This window comes from Varroa destructor, unplaced genomic scaffold, assembly GCF_002443255.2.
Source record: "Varroa destructor unplaced genomic scaffold, Vdes_3.0 BEIS01000002.1, whole genome shotgun sequence".
Lineage (NCBI taxonomy): Eukaryota > Metazoa > Arthropoda > Arachnida > Mesostigmata > Varroidae > Varroa > Varroa destructor.
In genome coordinates, this window is record NW_019211455.1 from 16,804,986 (window position 1) to 16,826,992 (window position 22,007).

Here is a 22,007-nt window from a genome sequence, read left to right on the forward strand (position 1 = left end):
TATATGAAATTCGACGTAGTTATACTAACGCGCTAAATAATATAATCCATGTCCTAATTATATTATTTAGCACGTTAGTTTTCGTACATGTAACTACGTTGAACTTTATAATCATAAAATAAATGATGTCAACTTGCGTTGCAGTTTAATGAGCTTTCAAGGCTTAGCAACACATGATTAAATAAAGCTAGTACTCTCACTTACTACAATAGATAAAAATATTTTATGTCTAGAATAAACTTTCAAATAATTCAACGATCAAAAGCTTTGTGTATCTTCATTGACCTGTATCAGTTTTCATTCGTGGGTCTGTAACACGGTTCATTCTTACGATAAACAAGCTAACGTCCTATCTATCTATACAGACTCGGTATGCGGGAGGTTCTTCGGGAAGAGGTACAAGTTTAGACGCCCTAGATGAGCACGCACAGGGCTAGGTCCGCAAGTAAATCGAATCATAAGTAATAGTGATGATTACAAAAGAGTAGTATACAGCGCAGCTGCATGAAGAAAAAGCAACGAAAAAACTCTTCAAACGATCACATTGTGGGTCTTCAGATTAAAAATCTACATTTATTCTTTCGGTAGAAGTATAAAACGTTAAGGTATTATTGACTAGCTCTCCAAAGAGTTTTTTGAAGGTAACAAAAATTCGGCTCGTCCAAATTTTTGTTACCTTTGCACAAAAATAATCTAAGCTATTTTGACTAATCTAAAACATAGACTTTTCATTTTTGGCATTGAATAATTCCGCTTTGATTTCCTCTGCTGCACCTTGGTACAATTCGCTGAAGAATCTGCAGTCAACCTAACAAGTTCCTCTGGCAGTTCGTAGTTCCGCGTTTTATACGCGCAACGTATATAAGACAACCGATGTATCAAAATTTTTTTATTCTTTGACCTCTTCACAAGAATTCAGCGCATATGTAAGATGTACAATCGGTTTTAAAATGTAACTTAAAAGCTTCATACGAATAAAGCTACAACTTCTCTACGCCTAAGTTTTCTAGCAGACCTAAGGGCAGCAGCTGATCCCTGGTCGTGACCTACCCAGAGTTTTTCCCGACAGTTTACCCTGCATAGTCAGGAACAGCCCCCGTAACTCCTCGAAATGATGCCGGTATCCGGCACTTCACAGACCCGTTTACTTGCCTGCCTGTCTGCCATCCGGTTTGACGTCAACTTAGCAGTTGTTGTACGATAGGTATTGCCCGAGATGAAAAAGGGCCTCAATTTCTTGTCTTAGTTTGTTAACAAACCTTGCTCTTGCACTCATATCGGAACAGTGAGGCAACCTTTTTTTACTCCCCTCCCCCGCCCCGTCTTACTTCGCACCGAGTCGATCTCGATCGAACCAGCTTATGAGCTCGAAGAGTGACCCGACGCAAGCTGTGGGGAACCCCGTTAGGACGCCCACTGCGACAATTGGAGCTTCGGAGAGAGGATCGAATCTGAACTTGGTTAGTGGCCGCCGTTACCACACCGACAGTGGGAGCAACAACGGAAATTATGACAGGAGCGATGAGGCGCGGAAATTGTCAATAACAGTGCCTGCACGATGGACAACGACCGCAAACAACAACGAAAGGGGGGTGGCGGTGATCAGATGACGAGAAGGGGACGCACGGTACGGCCACGATTCATCCCGGACGGAGAAATGCTCCGTCTGGGACAACAGAGCGTTGGGGACAGGCAGTTCCGCAGCGGCGACGATGGGAAAAAATATAAGAAGTAGAAAAGTTAGCGATAAGGAACGACCAAAAAGGCAGATGACGTGAAATGTGGAGAGCAGCGGACATCGAGACAGAGATATAGATGGAGGTGGGAGGGAAGGGGAACACTGTTTGTTTGCCCTTTCGAATCATTTGCAGACACTGGCCGAGGCATGCGAACTGGCTGGTATAATTGATCGGAGTACGACGACGATCTTCTCCGCAGCTTGAGCTTATTTTTACAAATTCGTAGCGCTTTGAGGCGCACGACGAGTACTTCGACTTTGTAGAAGATATCATTTCTGCGAGGCGACTTGTTAACAACGGATTTCGGTGAAACAAAGAAACGTTTTCTTGTTTAGTATGAAATTATGAATAAAAGTCCGTATGTTCATAAATGACGTCTGTAAATGGTGGAAACGTTTTTGATCATAAAGCGTATACACACATTGTAAGTGGGTAACCAATTAATTAAACTGCTTGCTAACAAATTTTTCGAGTCAATTGTACGAGGACCAGCGCTGAAAGAATATTAAGCCTAGCTCACTAACAATTTGGGTAAATATTTGTTTAATAATAAATTTCACCATAACCTACTTGATTAGTCGATATTTTATTTGGTTACAAAATAACGGCATTCGTCATTTCCACCGTAATAAATTACTAAATCTGCAATAAATACCTTTTTATGTATTTTCATAGTTTTCCTAAAAAAATTACCAGTTCTATTTATCATTAAGAAGCGTACAAATTTACTTGTCATTTTCTGTGATCTCCTTTCCCGCTAACATTTGTTAGGGAAAATCAGGTCTTCCACTTGTACATGTATTTATGCCTGGTTTCATCCTCTCATAAGCTAACGCCAACATTCCTTTTATATCTATCTCATGGAACAAGTAAGCTCAAAGAGCTAAAATTGATCTATTTAGCTATAATGATTGTATTCGATCTACGAACCGAACGCCGCCTGCCTCCTCCCGTCATTGTGCTTATTACTATCGGCCTAGCGGGCGACTGGGTTTTCGTCCCAGCATCGCACGGAATACTTTGTGAGTTATACGCAGTAGCACCTTGTCAAAGAGGCTCGCCGGCACTTCCTGCTGCATGCCTGTGTCGACTGGGTCTGGCTTGGCCCGCCATTATATCATTGCCCCATTCGAGAATAGTTCTATTGTGGTCTTGAAAAGGCACAAACCCCCGTTTCTTGAATAGGAAAGCAGGCATTGCCTCCTTCTCCTTTGACATCCGTGGTATGTGATACAGGCACGAAGCAGTCGACAGATGTGAACGTGTCGTCTAGCCAAACCATTGCTCTAGACAGGGTAGCCCTCTTTGTTGTAGATCGCTTTACGGCACCATCTGTAAAGCCTCGGCTATCCGCGGCCAGCCAACGCCCAACATGTACCTACCTCATAAGCAGCTCACGCCTTTCTCGAGTAATGGTCAAAACAACTCGAAGTTCACAGCGAATCCTGTAACGTAGCGTTTCGCAGCTGCAGCGATAGCACCTGTGACAGCGGTTGTGACGAGCCTTTCGGGAAGGAGTTTCGTGGCTGCTGTAGAATTTTTATTTAGGAAGCTCGCACACCCAGGTATCTCCAGCTTTCTATGATGGTGAGAAGTTAAAATATTGTATCTACAAACCTTTCAGGATGTACCTACGCAGCGAACTTCCTGTTATTAAAGCCTAAGATGGCGTTGGTTGGTTAAGGTTGAACTGGAAAAATTAACGCTTTCGTACGGAATGTGTCGCTGCCGGCATTCGTATGGTTTTGATTGTGTTTGTGTTTAAGAGTCGCGATTTTAGTTCAAATTCATATATGAAATTATTGGTTGTAGACGATGCTAATCTCAATACAAGGTACGCAGAGCACGGCTTGTGTACTGAAATGGAAAATAGGAAAAATCTCTCAGTATCCTATATACCATATACTGTATTTCGCAGAATTTTCCTTTCTCTGATCTGTATATATGCACACACAACGATTTATTAAGTCAAATCGTCGGCTGGAACCCGAATCCAGACATTCAGCTCATCTTCAATTCTAATCTAACAACCTACAAAGCTTTCCTCACAGATAAAAAGGAACAAATATAGCTAAATGATCCTCTATATCCACAGGGGCGGTAACTGAAAACAGAAAACTTCTGTGATTTGTAAACAGCATATTCGTACAAATCGCAGAAGTTTACTCGACGCGCGATACACGAAAGCATTGCAGCCGAACTAATCGTTATCATATGACATTATTATTATTATTACTATATTAAAACGTCCACTAGTTATTTTTACTGTTGCATATTGAACGCATTTTCTCATTTTCCGCGTAAGCGGCCATTTTGCTTGTTTGTAACGTCCACTTCTTTTCTTACTGGTTGTGGCCTCTGCAAAATACAGGTCTAGAGTTGACGTCGAGTTTTCTACTATATACACATTTATCACATATGGCTGTCATTGAACGAGCGGGCCCACGGAGAGAACGTCCCTAAGGAACCATTTTTATCTGATGACTGGACGCTTAGACGGCGAAGCGAGGGAGGAGAATGACGTGAACACTAGCTTCGGCAGTCCTGGGCCAGCTGCAGGACGTAGTACGTGGCTAGAAACACGGCAATTGTCACATTCCCTGTTTTGTCCGCCAAACGGTTCAGAGTGGCCGCGGTGAGAAGTGGTAAGGCTCAGTGGCGGGCCGTGACTGAACGCTTGCCTCTTCTTTTTGAAAAAAGGTAGAGGCAACTTTGGCAAATATTTGGACATTTCATGTGTTGGACACGTTGTCGGAGAAGCTAGCGTTCCTGTTTTCTGACTCGACAGCAAGTGCCAAAAGATTGCAAATGGCGGCAGCAAACACAGCTCGAAATGTGACAGCAGAAAGAGGCAGTCAATCTGTTCCCTGGGGGAATGTTGCGGTACTTTTCCATTTTGTTCCTCCATGGGGAACATGCGGTAGTGTAAAACGTAGCGAAAAATATAGCTGTCTATACTTTGCCCGTTGACTGTGTGAGTGAAGAATATTTCAGAGCAAATTGACAGATCTTGGATCGTCTAGAAGCTGAGCTCGATTGCTTCTTCAATAGCTATAAGTAAACAATTATACTTTTTTTTAGGTCCGAGACAATGGACTTGTTCATTACTACCACTAGGGCAAAGAGCTTCGAGTTTGTTTTTTTTTAAATAAATACTTTTGTAGGAGTAAATGGGAAACGATCATGTAGAGCACATAAAAAATCATGCTGGGCCAATTGGATCTATTCAGTCCTGCCCTGATCATTTTTATCGGCCAATATTGAGATGATTAGTGCCCACACATAGTTTTCGGTAATCGCTTATTCTTATTTCAGCATTGACAGATGCTTACTGCAATGTATGGCTAGTATGGCGTTTAATGGCTTTGCCGGAGAAAACCCAGAGAAGTGTTGCAAAACGCACCGGAGGCAGACGTTCTGGTGGGAAAGAAATGATTCTGAGGATCAATTCACACAGAGAAACTAGCCTAAGGCGCGAAAAAAATGAAAAAAGGTAGCACGTCTATGTCATTTCGTTGGTTTTGCATACGTCTGTTTCGCTATAGGAAGGAACTTGCGATTCTAGGTTTTACCAGTATCTATCAGGAGCAATACCCATCATTATTATCATATTGTGGAGCCTGTACTTAAAAACTGATGCAGGCATTGATGCTCGCAGCCCTTTGATAATTTGAAGATAGTTTTCGTTTTATGGGGCCATAAGAACAAAACCAGGATCATTGCAATTACCAAGCATATTTAGTTATATATAAACGCCGTTTATCTGTGTAGATTTTTGCAACCCAAAGTGAATAACATTGCTTACGCAGTTCTAGGTATTTTGCTGTTAGAACGTACACCAATATTCGCATTAGTCACAGGTAGCTGCATGGTGAACCGAAGTTAAGGACTCAAATCATTTGAAATTGAATGCAGATTATATTTATTTATTCTTTTCACTGAAAGCCTTTTCGTAAGGCCATAAACAGTGAATATTCTAGAACTGAAAGCACTGTTTATTACTATATTTCTATGCATTTAGCAACAAGTCACGCTTGTTTGACTTTATCATGTTTATCTTCGGAATCCGAAACTATGTGGCTTCTGTTGTGAATGGAACTCTACCTCTATGGGTGTCAAGAACGCCAGGATCACCAAGTAGCATAGCATAAGGTTGGGGATCTTGCTTGAGTTGTTTCAGTGTAAAAGTTCTGTATAGCGCGCTGAGTCTAGCAGATTAATTTCCGCAAAACATGCACACTTTTATCAGTGTCTTAGTGATAGGTGTTTAGCTGGTGACTTGCCGTCTACTCTCCGTTTCATTAGCTTCATTGCCTTCGTCGTCCTTTCTTCCGTCCGCCATACACAGCCAAAGCCCTCTGTTATAGTACACCTCATACTTACTCTCAGGTGGAGCGAGTTGGAACTCGACTCGCACTGCCGCACCAAGACCGGCAGTCCAGTGTTGACACCGACGTTGCCACCGCGATGACCAAACTTGGCCCATGTGAGGCTAACTACCCGGGTCATCTGCACATTTTGCGCGCTCTGCTCGCTCTCTGACTTCTCCTCGTTCTTCTTGAAGCTTTACGTGGCGCATTAGAACTCCTTAAAAACGGAAAGGCATATAAACGGTTGGTCGTCTCTAGCGGCCTCACGGACGACTAAGATGCACAGAGTCATTAGGTTAGCGCAAGGCGAGTATGTACTTTGAGGCGCTTGCGGAACAGCAGCACGCCTCCTTCTCGATGAGAGGGTGGCGTCCGTGGTAGACACGCGCGTTTCTTGGGAAGCTACGAAATGCGAAGCAGTTCAGGATAGAAGGGATGAAAGGTGACGCAATAGGGGAGTAAGACAGTGCCAGCGAGAACCACCGCAGTCAATGGGGGGAAGTTACTGCCTGCCCGCATGCCTTTCTTTAGATAGCAATGGGGATCCTGAGACGTCGAACGACGGACGACAGACAGCCGGCGGTCTTTTCAGCTCGGCAGAAATGAGACAGCGGGAAAGAAGCGGCAGTAGCAAAAATAGGAACGATGATAACGGCGGAGGCGGTTGGAAGAGCAAGTTAACCCAATCATAAGGACAGGCAAAGAGCGGGCCTGACGTCGCTTGCTACTCGAACAGAACGACGTGCCTTGACTTTGTCCATGACTTAGCTGCTTCTGGTAGTCGTTGGCTGAGTTAAGATTCTGTATGAGTACTTCATCACTCACCTAAGGAGTGGTTTGGAAATTCGAAAGAGTGAAGACGAGGTGGTGGAGGAAGAACACAGCTTCGAAATGCGTTTTTGTTGCTGTGCTTGAGTTTGGTAAAACAAATATAGATATTGAATGAATAAAGTAAGTATGAACGAAAAAAATGTATATATCAATTACATTACTAATCATAAATATGAAAGTTATTGCACCAAAGAGCGAATTCATTCACATTTGTTACAGGGGTACCCTAATACCACCGCTAAATTTTCGATATACAACAAAGTACTACTTTATTATTATTATTATTATATAGTATTATTATTAAAGTGAATATATGAAACACTGCAGTCATTATTAGACTTATACTAACGCTACGACCCTATAACATAGTGTTATATTAGGGAATGGTATTAAGATGTTCCTGTTGCCAAAGTGCCACAGATCTTTTTTTCAAATTGCGGATTTTGACTCACCCTGTATATTAAAACCAATCGATGATCACTTTTTATTGAGAGATGGAAGCAAAAGCTTTATAGCCGCTGGCTTTAGCGATGAACGTTTAGTTCTTTATATCATGGAAGTACAATTCTGATATTTAGTTCGCATCATATATAATTTCACGTATTCCCAATTATTTCTGCAGCGCAGATATCAAATTCCATAGATTGTTCTACTGCAGTGAGTAACTGTGGCCCACAACGTATATTGTTCCTGTAGTAGGACGATCTAGGCACGACCACGGCCACTGTTACTTTTGCCGCTGTTCCTACTGTTTTTGCAGTTTTTTACACTATGTTGTATGTAATCCAAGAAGCAGATGTCCGCAATAGATATGGCCAATGGGACTCTTCACGCTTGAGAGTAAGACGAAAGTGCGCTTAATCCTGGCCAAACTTCTGTCGTCGTCGTCCACCCCCTTCCTCCCCCAAACAAACGCAAACACTGACGCCACGCATGACCAGGTACGCTAGTACGGCAGGACCACTTTGTCCTACTTGACTAGTTTTTGGAGTTGCTGCTGCTCCAGCTGAATAAGTAGAGCCAAAAGTGCTTCCAGTTATGATAGTCTTGCCTGTGCTGCTGAGAGCGTCATTCAGTCCCTTTAAGTTTTTAATATTTCTAACATATACACGTTACATGTTCGATGATGACAGGGACGATGCGGATCCGCCGGGGGCCACGTCCAGACAAGACGACCTGACAGCAGATGTATTGTGATGACAGGCTCGCTTTCAGCTTGGTTGGCCCACAATGGTAGCGGGACAAAATTCCCTTTATGTTGTTGAAGGCCTATCGAACGAGCTCTTACAGCCCATTTACGCGCAGCAAATCCAAAAATTTTGATTGACAAGTGCGCTTGGGGTTTTGCCCCGAGAAAGATTATACTATGAACCTATTGTATTTAGTCTGTCGGTGCTTTCGTGTTGTTGCCATATCGACCTAGTGCGTATTTACCAAACCAAAACAACTGCGCTAAGATGCCTCTCTCATGGTAGCGACGGTTAAAGCAGTCTTCTGGCCTTCTGTAACGTTGCTTGGCTAGAATGCTATCAGTTACTGCAGTGAGTGGATGATAACGCGACGAAGCTAAACGCAAAGAAATCAGCCTTCTAATAGGTGGGAAGCCACGAAGATGCGGAACATATAAACACGAAGGTCCCTCATGGGTGACCTAACCCCTCCTTCGAGCAAGTATCCGTGTGTTGAGTGCTAGCTGGGATTTCTGGCAGCAACGAATTGGCTGAAGTTCATGTGACATCTTTGAGAGTCCCGAGATGACTGGAGCAAAGTGAGGTGGGAGGTGGCGGGGGGAAGTAGCAGCTGCTCGAACGACGGTTGTTCCAAAAGTGTGCCATCTCGGCTGAAGCTGTCGCACAAGGTTATGCGCACTCATCCTCGATTCAAGGTCTTTAACCTTGGCTGCCGTTGCTGCAACTCTATCCGACAGATTAATAGAACCATGTCAACCAATCGAAATCGTTATAAGCAGATATAATATAGACATTGGTTTATTCATGGAACCAGATGTTAGGAACGTGTCAACGCTCTTGCCAAAAGAATTATCATATAAAGAAGAGGTTTCATTTACCAAGACAATTTACATATAATTAGAAGTTCTCCTTTTTTGTTTAGATCAATGATCGGATTTCAAGAAGAAGCGCACCCTACACTGACAGGAGTAAGCGACCAGCGAGAGCATGTCCACTGCATATAAATAATAGTGGCGAAGTATTACAGATTTGTTAGTAGCGAAGAGAATTCGAAAGGCGCTAACGTCACGGTAATAACGATTCGATGATAACCAAATGGTGGTGAGTAAAATAGAGGTCCCCGAGAGAATCGATACCTATTGACGCCTTTAAAGCAAGCAAAGCGACATATATACTGTTCATTTTATCAACCGAAAGCAATTCGTTTGACGTATAGAGGTCATATACAGACACTTTATGGATACTATTAACTACTGCTAGTCTGAGCCCTACAAGATATTCTGAGATAAGTACCTCTTTATAGTAGAAATGTGGAAACAAAAATGGCGTCTTTCGAAAAAAAGGCCATTATTTGTAAGACCAATTGCCTTAAGTCTTGTCATGTCATGATACGAACGCCAACACTTTGATTTGATACTTGAGCTGTCAGGTAGGTTGGCTACGTCATCGTCCTTTGAAAGTTAACGTCCGCAACGGTTAACAATTCAAAATGAACAAAAATAGGGTTTACTAAGGGTTACCGGTTTGCATATTGATAACTACTGAGGTAAAACGGATCAGTATGAGTTTCGACTTCTTACCAATAGTGATAAGGCTCATCATTATTAAACTGAAAAGAAAAATAGACATCAGGAAAATAAGGTATTAAGAAAAAATAGGGTGACGAAAGAAACAGGAATTATCATTAAGACCCAATGGCTTGCCATTGTCTTATGCATCTGTTGGAGGACTTTAAAATAGGTCTATTAAGATCCAGCCTGATTAGCCTCCTAATGGGACCAAGTGTTTACTGCGGTACCTGAATAGAGGTGATCTCAAGAACTGTTCGTATACGGAGAGAGACACGTAACGAAGAAAGCTAAAAAAGAAACAAGATCAAATACACTGAAACTCATCAATGGGCTTCTGAAAAAGCACAAAAGCGCTCCCTATATCACTGGCAACCCAGCCAGGCTTGAAAGTAAAAAGCATCAAAGTACTACTTGAACAAGCGATCGTCTTGCAGATTCTACTTGCAAGAATAGAAAGACTGTATCAGAAGAATGATGAATGTTTAAAACACTACATATAATGTTAACTTCCTCGGATACAGGCTCAATATGACAAAATCGTAATGGCCTACGCCTGCCACGAAGACACGAGCGCTGAAGGCTTGCTGGCGTAATGACTATAACGGCAGTGTCACCGAATAGATTTAGCTAATTGAGGAAAGGAAACTCATTAACGCGAAGTGATCAATTTTACTCTAAATTGATAGCTCCTGAACGTAAATGATCCAGGACAATTACAAATGAGATTTTGCATGTGACCATTCATTGGTTAAAAAAAAAACCAAAAGAAAGCTTTACAGCTTGCGATCGAGAAATTTCACAGGGCAAAGCCGTGGCGGAGACGGTGGCTCTTCTCTGGATTTTTAGGCCGACACTTAGAAACCTTACTTTTCAATACATTGAAAAGTAGATGATTCAGAAATGTATAAATAGATGATGTACATTTTTTTTCGATACAAGCGTAAAGTTTACAACAGCTACTTAGCGCAAATGCGAGCTAGAAACGAAAAGTCTCGGACATTGTATGTCCTCAGCTACGCCTCCTATGCAGCACTTAATGGAACCTTATCAGGTAACCTCATTAAAAAAGATGTGTGGCCTTAATCAGCTTAATGAAATCCAATAAACTTTATTTTCTACATTATAAGTATTGCTATATTTATCTATGATGGAACGTCTGAGTTGGGTTAACATAGGGCTACATAGGGCTGTATGGGGCTGCAATCGCGGAATATGAACTCAGAAGAAGACATACTACCAACTGATACGAATCAAATAATTTTCATTTCACGATACATTAACGAAAAGTGCATACTAAGTAATAGTCGTATGAGGTTTCAGTTATTCGTAATATAAAAATCTATCTAAACATAAAGCGGAAGACAAAAGGGGAGGGGCTTCGGGGGCGCACAATGGTTGACGACTATATTTCGGTAGCCATAGCCATTTATGAAACATAATGATTCCTTGTGATGGGGTTCTTGGCCGACCCTTGAATGCCGCATAGCTTTTAGTTGTCAAACTGGTCTTCAGGTAGATGAGCCTTGCTGATACGTTTCCAGCTCACCTTGAATCTGATGATTATAGAAATCGTATTTTCGCAGGTATCTAAATAGTGCAATGTCCAGGTGTAGTTCATAGCGAATCTCTCTCCGTGGCTTGTGTAAGCGGTACGTGGCTATTGAAAGGAAGCTTCCTTATGACTCACGGCCTCTATCAACTGATAGCTATCTCCTTGAGGTTACAAGAAACTTCATTTATTGTTAGCGTTAAAATCATGGCCGTGCGTCCGGCAAAGATCGGACTCTGGCGCCATTCATCATTTTGAATTTGAACAGCTGTTATTCGTCCACAGACGGTCTCTAAGTAAGCAGCTAAGGCAGCTCAGTAATGCTTACTATAGTCTGTTCAGCCAGCCGGATTAGCCAAAAAAAAATAGTTACGACTATCTTCGATTAACTATGTTTTTTCTGGTGGGTAACCTTAGCTAAATCGAAAGATATCCTCTTTTCTGCAAAAAGTTCCTTGGCCAAATTTTTAGCACTCGTTATAACACATTAGTACCTTTTTCCCATACAACGTCTCGCTGCCTTATCGGTGTTCCAGTCTCATTATCTTGATACAGTCCCGAAGTAAACATCCTGCACTTGGCCATCCATTGACTTGGGTACGGCAATGTGCGGGTCGTTTTCCACTGACTAGCAATTTACAAATCCATTTATAAATCTAGGTTGTACCATCCATCATTCGATTGATGCATGTTTACCCTTTAGGGCATCAGAGCCACAGATCAGGTTAGGTCGGCGCCTATACATCCACGTGCACATAAACACATGAACTCACTTCGTCTTCGAAGCCACGTTGGACATAATATTACTATTGTTATTAGGTGAAAATGTAAAAAACTTATCATGACAACCGCAAGCTTCTCCTATAAAAACGTAAACAAAAGCAAAAGACTATCCATAGATGAAGCAAAAGATGTTGAAGCCAATGCATACTACATGGTAACAAATGCTATTAGGGAAGCAGACGAAAATTGCATAAACTTCAACTAGGATAGGTTGACTACAGCGCCATTTTGTCGACGACTGAAATCGTGCTCCATTCGGTACTTCTGCTGCCAATGCTTACAACCCCTATAGAGTACTGTCTGTTAAAAATTTTCTAATTATCAAGAATCACCTGATGGTTGCCAGTACAAATGACCCTTTCTGTGCTGTCTGCCGGTTCATACCCCCGCCATCCTCCTATGCAGCCGTTTGAATTCAGTACAGACCATTGGCGTCGCTTTCGCCCTTTCTATAGAAAATATGCATAGCGATGAACAACAGCAAACTTGGTGCCTTCCAAGCACCACTTTGTAAGAGCAGTAGCTGCACTGCATTGTAGCTCGACTCAGGACAATGGCTCCGATTAACTGACACCCACATATAAACAGACCTAAGGTCCGTTCGACGCGGTTGCCGCTCTTCCTTTAAGGTCTTACTAACGCCTATGACACATTTATTTGACTCAGCCCTTATCCGCAAGAGACGAACACCCGCTCTTTGAATCGCTAGCCTTATTTGTTCCTGTTCTTCGCTTTTGGCGTAGCTAGCATGGAATAACTCGCCCTCACTTCCACGTTTTCCTCACTCAAATCGACTGCCCTGCTAAAGGTTGGGTGAACTCAGTTCGCTTGCAATTGGTACTGCCTGTCAGACTCTATCGTACTGAGAGATTATTGCAGTTGTCCATTTGGCTAGCTGTCCCATTGTCTGAGAGCATAACCCCAAATCTACTTACTACACGTAGCTCCCGCTAAGACTGGTTCTTTTGTATGAAGTTAGGGGTAAGAGAACGGGATATTCGCCCTCGGCACCACCAGATTAGGGGGTCTAACCAGTGTAGGATTTGGATCACACACTGCTCACCTTTTGCATCTATCCAACGGCTGGTTAGGCACCCCTAAAGTCCTCTTACAAGTTCCTTTTTATGGGGCAAGAGCTTAGCGTTACGATGAAGGCAGTCCGGAAGCCAACATCGTCTCTTACCCCCATCTCATCTTGTGCTTCACCGTAAGTTTTCGTGAGTCTGGGATAATACCTTCTGACGTCAGGTTAAATTTCGCGACGGGGTGTTGGAAATGGCAGGTGTTAATACATCAAGGTTTATTTTGGTATGTTATTGTAATCATGTCTGTTATCAAGTCGAAGCTTGAGCTATTCCTGATGCACATTTCTCCTCGCATCTAAACCCATGTGTCTACTTGGCAAAAAGCTTAATAAGTCTCTTTGATTTGGCTAACTTTCAACTCTAGCCGACGGCACGACGCTCTATTAGTCTACCCCTCCCACATTGTATCTTTTTTTTTACTAAAGCGTATTCTACGTAAGAGGATGAACTAGCATTACAAGAAGCGCCACATGTTTGAAAGGCGGCTTAACGCTTAATAAGGTGATGACGTTGCGACGGTGAAGGAAATCTGCAAATCGGTGTATTTATGACATTCCTTAATACACAGCGTTTACGACAACATTGGACGTAGACGTTTGAACACTCAGGTAAGTTTGCGCTAAAGACCTTCTCAATGAGCAGCTCACAAGAGAATCTTTGCGTACTTACAGGCCCGACACATTTCCCCATTGTCGTGATAGGATTGTCTAAATCCGAGTATTTTCCAAACGGTTAAATAGTGCATTGCTTAATCGAAACATTATAGAGCCCGAAGCTGGACCGTTCAATTCACAAATATAATGCTAACAACATTTTTGCGGATATTAACTGTTTAAAAGCGGGACTTTTAAAGTTTAGGCTTCTTAAATGCTAATCTAAGGCTACTAAATTAAGGAACAAGAAAAAAGATTATAAAATTCACTCTTTAAGGTTCACCAGTATATACGTAGACAGGATCAGGACCTTCATGCACATTATCGAATCTATGTTGCTTCAGTAGGTCCGATGAGTAGTGGATTATTCGCTAAGCAAAGCAAGCAGTCAATAACTTATCAAAAGTTTTATAAATTATTCAGTTAGCTGAATTAGTGTTTACTTTTAGATTTAATAACGTTCACAGTGTTAAATCAAACGCTGTTACGCGCTGATATTTATCGGGCTACTGACAACTTTACAGGGAATAAAAATCATGTTCCTTGTTGGGCAGGAAGGAGTGCTTCGTACGCCTGTGAAGTAACGACATAATGCTACACATTTTAGATATAACTATGTGGCTTAGCAGCTTTTTTTCCTTTATTGATCTTCTTTCGCGACTACATTTGCATTACATCAGCATTGCAGATGGTAAACAGTCGAAACGTTTCATTGCTACACGGCGACTGCTTCTTATGGCCACAAACCAAAATATTGTTCAGAGCATAGAACATCTCTGAAATCACACTTTACTAAAACCTATTAATGCTTATTCAGAGTTAAAATATAAATACGCTACTCCTGTTAGGCAATCATCCATCGAACGTTGACAAACTCCGCGCCCACAAACCTCAACGAGAAGTTAGCCGTCACTTAATGCCTTGACGAACATTCAACTGATGAGGGGAGCACATATCCGTTTTAGGACTCTTGGCACGTTTTTTTAATCTAAGCCATGGAAGACAAGCTTATTAGGAACGAGAGATATTGAGCGATGAGTATAAAAATACAAAGAAAGCTAATTGGACTCGTTTCTTTGGCAATCCAAAAAAAGAAGCGGTCTTCTGTTTCTGCATAGATTCAGTAGCATCAATAGAATACCACCAAAGAGCAAACTATAGTTGCGCAATCTTCACTGTTTTTTGGCTGTTCGGTGCATTTATAGTGATGGCAGCAATTGTTATCGCGGCGTCTCTGCCACGTTAAAGCGTACGATCGCTCACGATAATGTAATGTCAGGCAATGGGGCCACATATTTTTCCTCAAGCTTCGTGATCTTAAGTGATCGTGCCGCAACTAAGAGACTGACAGCCGGTCGTAGGACAGTAAAGGAATGATGGAGGTCATCTTACCTGAGTCGGCCATATGCCCTGTGCCTTTAGTAGGACTGCAGTTTTTTTTTTGAAGACTATATCATATTTTGGTCAGTTATGTCATTACTATCTTTTGCATACGCAGTTGTCAACCAGGTCGCAAATCCACTCACTCAAGGAGGTTGTGATGACCAGTTTTATAGAACATCCACAAACTGATTGAGCAAGTCAACGCGCTGACCTTACGACACCTTTTCGCGCGAGATAATCAGCACCGGCTGTTTGCTTTATGGCCGATTCACACTGGAACAGCTGGCCTTTGCCATGCGCTATCGGCTATCGCTGCATGTTAATGCACGCTGAGACTGAAAAAGATAACTGAACTACTGGCACAGGTGGCACAATAAATATCGGCATGCTTCATGCAGCTGTTGATATTTCTGATAGCAAAAATAGATTAGATCTCTCGAACTAATTGACAATTATATAATTAGATCTTTACTAAGTATATTACTCTGTGCACTAGACAATTTCGGCTAAGGGCGAGCGATGATGTGCCAACTTTTTTCATACCTTTGCTTTTTGGTTCTTTTATGAGTACGCTGACACACCTACATTGTTAACACTTCGGTATTTCGCCATGATTGCGTACAAAGATACCCCCCAGCATTTGCATTTAAGCTCATATAGAGATTTATTTCTAAGCGACTATCATGTCTCTATTTCGTATCCTACACAGGTACAAGTATTCAAACTTTTGTTCTGATAAGCAATACGTGCGTCTAGACAAGTTTCCGATGCTTAATGTTCTCTAGGATCGCTGAGCCCAACGAATTTTACGCGTTTGCCTAAACTTGAAACGTACGCACTGGTAGAATAGGAACCTATGCGCTATAACACAACCTTTTGGTTTGCTTTAAGAATATCGATTTGAGTGACCTGAGATAGAGTATCCACAGATTATAGTGTATGAGTACGTACTGACGTAGATTAAACAAGAGCGACACTAGAAATTTAGCAGGCAGCATACGTTATCCTTGCTATCGGTTGTGTAAAGCCGGAGATTCGAAAACACGACGCACAGCTTAATATCGCGGTGTCATAGAATGTTTCTCAAGTGATTGTTTGTGTTTATCCAAATAACAGATTATCCGAATGAACCGAAAATGACGACCGTCAGCATATAGTCCACCGCGACGCCTGTTCTTAATCCTTATGATGTGAAAAAACCGAAGGAATTCCGATGGGGTTCAATTGCTGACGAAAATTAAAATCGGGGATTGTAGATTTAGCCGTATTCTTAAATATCCATGTGAAGTCTTTACTGCTTGAGGTCGTTACTGGCATTCGTCCGAAATTTCCAAAGAAAACGCGCTTGGCACTTGAAGGCCAGTACCGGTCGACTGAATCGACGATGACACTCACGCACGATGTCTTCGTCGATTGTAGCTCTCCCTTTCTTACTCCCTTTCGTGCTGAATAATGACTGATCTATTACGACACCAACAAAGCTACGAAAGGGCCACATAGATACATACGTATGAACATGTATATGTATGAACATGTATGTATATATATATATATATATATTTATCTGTGTATGAAAAAAAAACAAGAAAAAAAGACTTAGCAAATTTCGCAATTTAAGCTTCCCGAAAACATCAACAACACACACGTACACCGGAAGCCATATACAGTATAGGCCACAGACAGTGACTAGACAGCAGGACACTGCCGAAAGGACCATCGCACTGCAGACGCGTCACTCAAACAGATCCGTCTACCATTGATATCGTCTAACAAACGGTGAGTGATTCACACAACGCCGAAAAGATCAGACGAACATGGCACAGATTGTCGCATCCTAGGAACTTTAATCAATTGTTGCAAAATTGATCTAGACTATCGTTGCACATTGCTTAACAATCCAGCAGTGTACTTTGTGACTAGCCATCCATAGACCGATACGCAACAGCCACGGATAAGGCCAGTATCGGCTGCCTACTAACTGCAAAGCTAACGCGTGACACAAGGCCGACTAGGTGCCTGGCGTGTTCCGGCTCATCTCGGCTGTACCAGGCCGACAACTGATAGCTTTGCCCTACGCAGCACAGGGGTGGATTCGACGGCCGCTGCTTCTGCCATGCCTCTGCGGCGCCAGCAGCGCGTTTAGGCGGGTAGACTCTGGTTAGACCGGTGCTGCTGTTCTCGGAGGCGGCAGTGGCGAGAGAGAGGGCGGCACCCGGGCTGGCAAAAATAAGGTGGGCCACACGAGGGGGCGCTTCATGTGAGAGGGAACTGGTGCTGGATGTTGGATGCCGCCCTGCCCGTCGGCCTGCTACAAGACTCTGCTGTGGCAAGAAGAGCTGGCTAGCTGGGTGGAGAACAGGTCCTGAGCTTGGCGTATGATGATGGGGAAGGGTACAAAAGGCGCCTCACTTAGTGTAGGAGAACAACGGCAGCTGCAATAGCAGATTCGAATGACAAAACCGCAGCAGCTGAAGCCATCGAATCGGACGCCATGAAAACGCGGTTTGACGTGCTGGTTCGAAAACGATCCAGTCCGCTGTCGTAGCAATCCGCTTGCTTTGTGGCACATATTGATACTATGCGACACATTATATAGATAAAGAGGAACATATATCGCTTGTTTGTAGCTATCGTAAGTAGGAAATGCTTTGTCTGCAAAGGACGCATATTGCTGAAGGAAAAATATGTCTATATATAGGTGTGATCAAAATTTCTCCATGAATTTTTTGAGTAAACAATAAAAAACGTCATTTACGTTATAGGGAAGTTTCGTACCAACGGTAAAGAACCTGTTCCAGCCCAACATTGATGACGATTTAGCTTCAACTAATACTATGTTTGTGTTTGCGAATAATGCTTTTATGCGCAAAGTACAAGTTGCCATTCTGGAACCTCTGATGCTTCAACTTGATTTACCTAAGCACTGGAAGTACCTAATTTTTAGTGCCCTTTTTACGACAGACGTGACCTAGTCAATAACTAAGTGAAAGGATATGCCCCCTCTTGTGAACCTTGTACTAGCTTCGTTGTACATATTGCGTTACTACGTATCTATAGCCCTGTACCATGCTGTCAAGAGTGATTGCTGTAGCGGATTATTGAAAATTTTCCAGGTTGTGTATTTTTAGTTCTTAAGACAGATCATTGCATTAGGCCAAAGGAGAGCGAGGTTGGCTGTTTAGGACAATCGGATTCTCTCCCTGCTAGCTTTCCTACTAAAGGAGAAGGAGAAAGGTAAGGACCCGTCCGAGGGCAGGTTTTGAAACGTCAGTCTTGGCGATAAGAACAGAGCCTAACGTCTCTTCCTTGCAGTCGTCCCTTCGTCGTCTGGGTCCCCGCAGGCTCTCAGAAGGAGAAGGGCTTACCGCATGCATTTTACATGTACCTATTTTCTACAAATGAAGACTGACGTGATTGCAATAAAGCAAAAAAAACAGGGCGAGAAGACACGCATGCATAGAATGCAATCGACTCTAAACTGTTTCATACCTTAAGTCATTCTCCACAGGGTGTTATTGGAAGCCGAGAAGAACCTGAACCTACATGTGCAAGTTTAGACAAAAGACGACTAGTGCGACCAGTATTTCAATTGAAAACAGCAGAGAAACCTGCGTAACACGTATTGGACTATATATTGTATGGACATTATATGACTTCTCTAACAGGCCACTGGCAACCATAAGATTATTTGTCTTGAGTACCATTTGAGTACTTTGAAAACACGAGGCACAACATTAAAAGGTTCTCGTTATTTGGATAAGTCATACGAATAACGTACTACACAGCATACAGTTATAAGGACTTAAATCAGTTGAAGGACAAATAGTTATCTTTACGCTGAAGTATCTCTCCATTCCAACAAGCTCAGCCAAGATCCATGATAGTGACCAGAATCGTGTGATCCGACTGATCATACTAGTTTCGGTATGAAACAGACATAGGACCTTACAATTTTGTGATTTGTTGCGTCACGGTTGTTTGTTCAGTGGCCTAAGAAGCAGGACCTATATCGTGGAAAAAGACAGGCAAATAAAATCATGTAAAAAAAAAGCAAAGAGCCGCACTCACCTTAGGCTTCAGCAATGATGGAACGTTATTCACTGGTAAAATAGCGTTACCGTAAAATGCTTCCGCATTTTCCGCCTCGACGTTGCGGTGACGTCGACGATGAGTGGATCTTCTTCGTGTCGTCAATGCTCATCGTACCTCGACACAGCCGTATTCTGTTGATGGCGTTGCTTCAAACTTCTTGGTGTTTTTAGTCGAAAGCAGTATTCGAAAAACCGAGACGAGCCAAGCGATTAAGTAACGAAATCATCGTGAGGTGCAGCTTTAGGCTTCAGCTAGCTCTTCACTTGCCTGCTCATCGAGGCAACTGTCTGAGTGAGGTTCTCCCGCCCTTGCGGCTGCTAAAGTGCGCGCGCCGCTGCCGACCGCTTTCGAGGAGGAGGGTTCAGGCCGGCCGGGGGAATGATTGCTGCTGCTGCTGCTGCTACCGACACTGCAGCCGCTGCAGCAGCAGCCGTCAACGCCAGCGGGTGGGGGCCGAGGCCCGCTTGTCCCTCGCTTGTTCGTTTTTAGAAGGAAAGTGAGGAAACTCGCCTCAGTATAGCAAGTAGCGTACCAGTAACGTACTCTGTGGCACTTTCGACCTGCCTCACGATCGCCCTAGCGGAATTCTAAAGAACCACCAATGTACCGTAGCAGTAGCGACATTATCATCACCGCTGTAACAATATCCGCGGCTTCGGTTGCAATCGTCGCAAAAGACGCTATAGTACTATCAAGGCTAAGCCAGCGAATTGGCAGCATTGCTTGTTTGAGCTAGAGCAGTTGAGTTCGCTTGGGTTTGGTGGGACTCAGCACGGCCATCGGGGAGAGTCGCAGCTGCATACAGTAGCAGCAGCAACTGAGTCGAAGAGGGGGTTTCATTGCGCGCACACACACACCCGCTCGTGGAAAGGGGTCCGACGACTCAGACCCCTTTTAGGGTGACGTTGAGCGTCAATGAGGGGCGGCCAACGCTCGGCAGAAGACGAGGAGGAGGGAGATAGATGCATTCCTGAACGAACAGTAAACGAAGTAACGTACGAACTAAGGAAGAGGGTTACAGCGGTAACCGGAGATGAAATCCCTTTGGTTGTGATGGGTGAAACGGAACCTACTACTACACTACTGGGCGAGTGGCAGCTAAGTATCACTGGGCGTCTAATTGAAGGCAGTCTCACTGGCCTTGGCTTTACCGTGGGCATCGTAAGCAGGTCGCTTTAGGTCACAAGGCCTCGTAACGTTTCAAGGGGTCAGACCCTCACTTTGGGTACGTGTTTCAAACGGACAGAGAATACTGCCTCGAATAAAGGTAGCATTGTTAACTATGGCTCCAATCATATTTACCACTGCTACAGCTGTGACCATCACCGTAACTATGGCAATGGCAGCGACGATTCGCGTTGAGTAAAGGGATGTTTTGGAGCTACAGGTCCGTACATTCATTCAATTTGACAGCCCTGGTCAAGTTCGGTTTCAATGTAGGAAACGTGGTGGTTTACGATCAATCCGCAGAAACCTGTGCCCCTGCCTAAGCTGGAATAACGAAATTGGTAGAGTTCGCTTCCATTGTGTGATGATTCAATGAAATCGGCGGTACGCATGTCTTTGAAAGCATGAATGTACATATTACTGCGCGCACGTGCACGTCTGTTGAAATCAATAATGTCATGGCAAGGAAGATAGCTCGAACAAAGAGAGAGCGGGCATGCATGGATTAATGAAAGATATTTAGTAGATTCTAGTTTTTCATGAAACGAAGATCGTTAAACAAACAAACTCCTAGGTATAAAGGGGGTAAGCATGCTAGGATTCATGATTAGGTCATTTTATATTTTCGAGGAAACGGAGTATAATGCATGGTAGTCCCAGGAAGCTTTAGCTCTGGCAAAAGTGTACTTTGTCGCAAAATATTTTTTACGTAAAATATAGTTCTAAACGATAACTTAATGTGACTTCGTGCTCATTTATTGATACATTGACTGCTATATTTTATAAAAACACACATCAAATATTGTCGGATTTCAATATTGCCCTTCGTCTTTTCCTCTAAATACGACTAGCTAACATCAACGTCATTAAACATCAGCCAGGCTCTTAATTAGCAGAATTCCTAGAGTAATTCATCATACTTTAACAACCCAGCGAAACATTAAATTGACAGCTGGTATTTATGGAAGTGGTGTTGGGTTTTTAGACGTATCACTATTGGACTAGAACAAGAAAAGTAGATCAGAATGAGCGTCCCAATTCTCATCGTTCAGATAGTTTATAGACTCGTACATTTCTACATTGGCAAAGTATATCACTGCGATTAAGACCGACGTAACCTTGCCACTAACGATGGAACCGCTATAATCTTTGGAATGGGCTACGAACCGGGTGCAGATGTTGTCGAGAATGAAATTAATCGGCTTACTGCAAAAAAAAAAAAGAAAATTTTAAATACCAAGCGCTTGCCTTTATTTAATCTCATACAAACAAATTTGCACTAATCAAGCGGCCCGAGCTTAATCTCCTGTCCTTACATCGTTTGCGTAATGTACCTAAAGTCCCCATGTGTTGGGTCTAAAAGAACTTACTGGCTAACGTTTAGTGAATGCATAATAATCATAAGCAATTTTAAGCTCACCGATCAGACGATAGAAGCGTAAAGTTAAACAGCGCGACCAGCAAATCAACTGGTGTCATAACCATAGTTCGTACTGAATAAGTAAAAAAAAGCACTTAATAAATTCAACCGATCTTTCTTCTATATTATAAATACGTAGAGCATGCATATACACAAAAAGTGGGTACGAAATCG

General features: G+C 42.8%; 1 long non-coding RNA gene across 1 annotated transcript; it reads right to left on the minus strand.

Moving 5' to 3' along the window:
- Nucleotides 1-876: 876 nt before the first annotated feature.
- LOC147757451 (uncharacterized) lies at nucleotides 877-20,014 on the minus strand. Its single transcript, XR_015321280.1, has 2 exons — nucleotides 19,223-20,014; nucleotides 877-8,856 (listed from the first exon to the last, which is right to left on the minus strand). It is a non-coding gene; the product is annotated as an uncharacterized LOC147757451 (long non-coding RNA).
- Between the last annotated feature and the right edge of the window lie 1,993 nt (nucleotides 20,015-22,007).